Below are 4,460 nucleotides of genomic sequence, written 5' to 3'. Positions count from 1 at the left end.
AATTAAACACAATGATATCCTTGTATTAAACATGAGTCCCACCAGTACCTCCTGAGTGATTTAGAAATACATGACACTGTCTTAACCATGGCAACAAGGAAGTAGACACAGATGTGGCTTTGGATACCATCCTGCCTGCCAGGAGGAGCCGCCAGGGATATTCCTGGGTTGTCCTAAAGCTTAAATCTATAAGGCTGGTTATGAAATGAGAAAAGAAATTCAATGTAAATGTTCAAAAGAAATATACTTGCTTTTCAAGATTTTCTAATTTTATAACAAGTGAATTACACCTTTACTTAAAAAACACTGGGTATTTTGTTTGGTGTTCCTTTTTGACTAAGATAGAAATGAAACTCATTTCCCTAATGACAGGATACACTTCACACTTCAGTATCTTTCCAAGAGAATAGTTCCTTGAGACCACTCTGAGGCGGTGACTTTCCCCCTTGGGTCTCGGCCAGGTATCTGTTACTTTCTGGTCTGGTCTCACATTCTGTCATTCCGTATTCACTGGCAGGGCCACAGCTAGGCCACGGCGCTGGGGGTCACGTGAGCACCACAGCTGCTTCTGATGTCTGAGCGCACGCAATCTAGCTGCACAGCTCGGGCCACTGGTTCTACAGTTTGGGGACTTGATTGTGACTTCTTGCCCACAAACCTTTACCTCTAGGAAACAAGGATGTCTAGTGATGTTCATGCGATCTCTCATGTGAAAGCCGTTCATCATGTCAAGTAATGCTTAGGTTACTTGAGGAGGTGTAGTTCCTGCAGTGTTGGCAAGTGGCTGGGAGGACAGGACATTTTTATCTAAGTGCACTGGATTCAGATCAGTGTGATCGAGAAATTGTGCAAGCTCTAGGCCAGCCTTCTCCCTTCGCTTCCATCAATAAATTTCGAAAGCACAGATTAGAGCAGCAATCTTGAGGATTTCATTTAGTTCTCTACCAAGGCGATGCATTTTCAATATTGGGTTTTTAGGAAACAAACACATGTGCTGTAGGATGATGTAAATGACAGGTTATGCTTGTCTTAAATTTAACTCTCAGTATACACTTAGTGAAAGTCTGAGATGTGGAAGAATGAAGCTGGGAACCAACAAGAAAACATTTTTTTTTTTTTTTTTTTTTTTTTTTTTGGGATTGAACTCAGGTCCTTGTGCTTGCCAAGGAAGTGCTTAGTCTACTGAGCCATCTCCCTGGCCCCAAGAATACATACTTTCAATCAAAATCAAAGGCATAGGCCAAAAAGAAGGGCCTGATTTTATGCTGAAAGATTTGCTATGATACTAAATATAAGAAGTTGGAAAAAAGACTAGAGTTATAATAATGATGGAAACATCTGTGAGAGTGATCCAAGGCTTCCTAATGCTTGACCTCAAGCTGAGCACATTGTCTGTGCAACCTCATTTCTTCTCCACGTTGTGATCATACTCATTTTCATTCTACAGGAAAGAAGCTTGAGACATAAAGTTATTAAGTGATTTGTGCATTAATTGATAAAGGTGTGATTTTTTTTTTTAACCAGGGCCCAGGCTCGTAATTTCATTTAATAGGTACTCGTCTTTGCCTGTGCTCTTCTCTAATGTCAAACTAATATATTTTAAAAATAAAGCAATAACTATAAACATTTATTTAAAGGATATAAAAGTTACTCAAGGCTTTTTATTTGGAAAGGGCCATCATGCTAGGAAGTAGGCCCTGGAGTTTTTTATGCCCATTGTAGCTGCTGCTGCATTTCCACATTGAGATCTCTCTAAATTCACAGTGAGGCAGGATTTTTTAAAGAATTGCCCTGAGACTTGCACAGAGCTTCCTATTCATATGCACTGCACACCCAGAGTGCCCCCTTACAACATAGCTCCGGGTTGTCCTACAAAATATGCTCACCATGGGTAAGAAGGGACCCCTCTTCACAATTCAAACTGGTTATATGCACAGCCTTGCATCCCTTTTCTAAGCTCATACCTAAGTCAGCGAGGCTTCTCTTGGTTCCGTGTGTGTGTGTGTGTGTGTGTGTGTGTGTGTGTGTGTATTGTTTTGGGACAGGACTTCATTATGAAACTCAGGCTGGCCTTGAGCTCACTTTGTAGCCCAACAGTCATCCTGCATCAGCCTCATAAGTGCTGGGATTTCAGGCGGCCACAACCATGCCCTGCTTCTCATGGCTCCTTATCAATCTACACTTGGCTCGTTGTAGGCTGTCCATGGTCCTGGCTGTGGCACCATCCACCTCTGGAGAATGATGCCACCTTCAGCCCACAAATGCCATACACAGCAAAGCAGGGAGCCAGGGGTCTAGTGGTAGAGGACAAGGGACTTGTGACTCCTCTTTCCTGCTGCCAAGTCAGCAGAAGCTCTGTTCTTAAGAGGCCAGCTGACTACCCAACCTGTCATGGAGACTAGAGTTCTTGTTGCAGCTCTAACAAAACCTCAGAGTGATGAATAGCTCTGACATTTCCTTCAATGCTGTGTCCTCACTCATCAGATCCATATTAGATTTTCCAAGATGTGAATCTAAGAGAGCATTGGGCAGAAGCAAGTTTGGTATGAGCAGAGCCCAGTAATTAAGTGAGCCTCAGCTTCCTCATTATGGCCAGGAGGATGGTCCAGTACCAAAGAACCAGGGGCTAGCCCAAATAGGCAACAACTTCTCACCACTAATAAATTGAAGAAGTAGGATCTGTGACAGATTCAAAAGTCAAAATCTAGCTATACCTAAAAGTCATATTAAAAAATAATCATTTTGGAAGTGGTTCCTGATACTAGTAATAAAGCTATTTAAGTGATTTAAAAGCATTAATGCAGAAAATGAATTTTATTTTTTTAAAAAATGGAAAATGGAAGATATGTAAGCAAGATGCAGTCCTAGACCTCCAGCTTTCCCAAGGCAAACAGAGAGGCTAGTAGGGTGGAATGAGTCAAAAGACCCCCATCTGAACTCTCTGAAATGGTAACAGCAGAAGTAACAAAGCAGATGAGCAAAGCTCAAAAGTATCACAAATAATTTCTCACATAACAGGAAAGATGATGACCATAAGGAAGGACAGAGTAGATAGAGATTAAAAAAAAAAAAAAACAGAGGAGCTGAGGATATTTAAATAAAACATGAATTCCAAGTATAGGAAAGAAATGAAATCCTTGAAATGGATTCAAACATTTATACAGCTGATTAAAAGTTCTACTGAAAGTATACATGGCAGGACCAACCAATGTGAAGAGAGCATAACAAATCTAGAAGACAAATTTACAGCTAGTAATCATGGAAATAAAGATTTCTTTAAAATAGCAAGATTACAACAGATCAATCTAGCAGCTGCTATATTATGCTAAGAAAAATAACCTGAGATTGGTTAGAATCCACAAAAAATCAAGAGATATCACAAAAGTCATATAAAACTTGTGGAAAAAAGAATTTAATGTACAGAAAAGTGAGGCATCTAGAATTCCAATATGCATGATAAAAACTACACCAATACATATAACAGTTAGAACTCCAAAAATTCAGCACAAGAATATAATATTAAAAGCCATTAGAAAAAAGAAATAAATCACCAATATAGGTAAGTCCATTGGAATCACAGCAGACTTTTCAGCACAAACTCTCAAGTCAAAGAGAACTTGGAGTGCATGCAAGCCCTAAAACAACACAAACTCCAGCCAAGCTTGATGTCCTCCACAAAAGTATGTTTCAAAATCGATGGAGAAATAAGATGCTTCCACAATAAAGAGCACCTGAAAAATTCACAACTATTAAACAAGCATTCCAAAATGTTCTTAAGGCAATTCTAGACAAAGCTAACAAAAGCTACAATTCCATGAGCACCAACAGAATAAATTCCCTCAGACAAGGGAAGCAAGTAAATAGAGAGGGAATGAAGGGAACCCAAAACAGGAAAATAATGTAACAAAAATAAGTGAATATGCATCAGTTATAGCCATCAATATAAATGGTCTCAACTCACCAATAGAAAGAAACAGACTGTAAGAATGGGTTAAGAAACAAGATTTTAAAAAAGCTACATACAATCCAGAAAATTCTCAATCATTTCTTGAACATAGCAAACTTTTAATTGCCAATGTGAAATCTCTAGGAAGAACTTAAATGCAACACATTAGCAACCGCTGGCTGGCCAGAAGCTACTGGTGGTGTGGCTGGAGAGAGGAGTCCGCAACCATCCCTTTAGCAGTTCTAGGCAACATAGTGAGCCACCCAAATAGGTCAGTGGATTAAAGCGCCTGCTAAAGTGCTTGCTTAGGCAGACTCAGTGGCTGGGGTTCGATCCTCAGCCTGCCTTGCAGGGCCCCGCCCTCAGGGTGTGCTGAGACAGCGGTTGAGACTGTGCATGGTGGCGCGCACCTGTAATCCCAGATGTTGGGAGGCTGAACACAGGTGGATCACTACGAGTCTGATCTAGTGGTGAGACCCTGAACACCCTGTAGACCCTTCCCTAAAATACAAAA

This window comes from Octodon degus, unplaced genomic scaffold (genome assembly GCF_000260255.1).
Source record: "Octodon degus isolate 3935 unplaced genomic scaffold, OctDeg1.0 scaffold00241, whole genome shotgun sequence".
In the NCBI taxonomy this organism is placed as follows: Eukaryota; Metazoa; Chordata; class Mammalia; order Rodentia; family Octodontidae; genus Octodon; species Octodon degus.
This window is presented reverse-complemented; position numbering follows the sequence as displayed.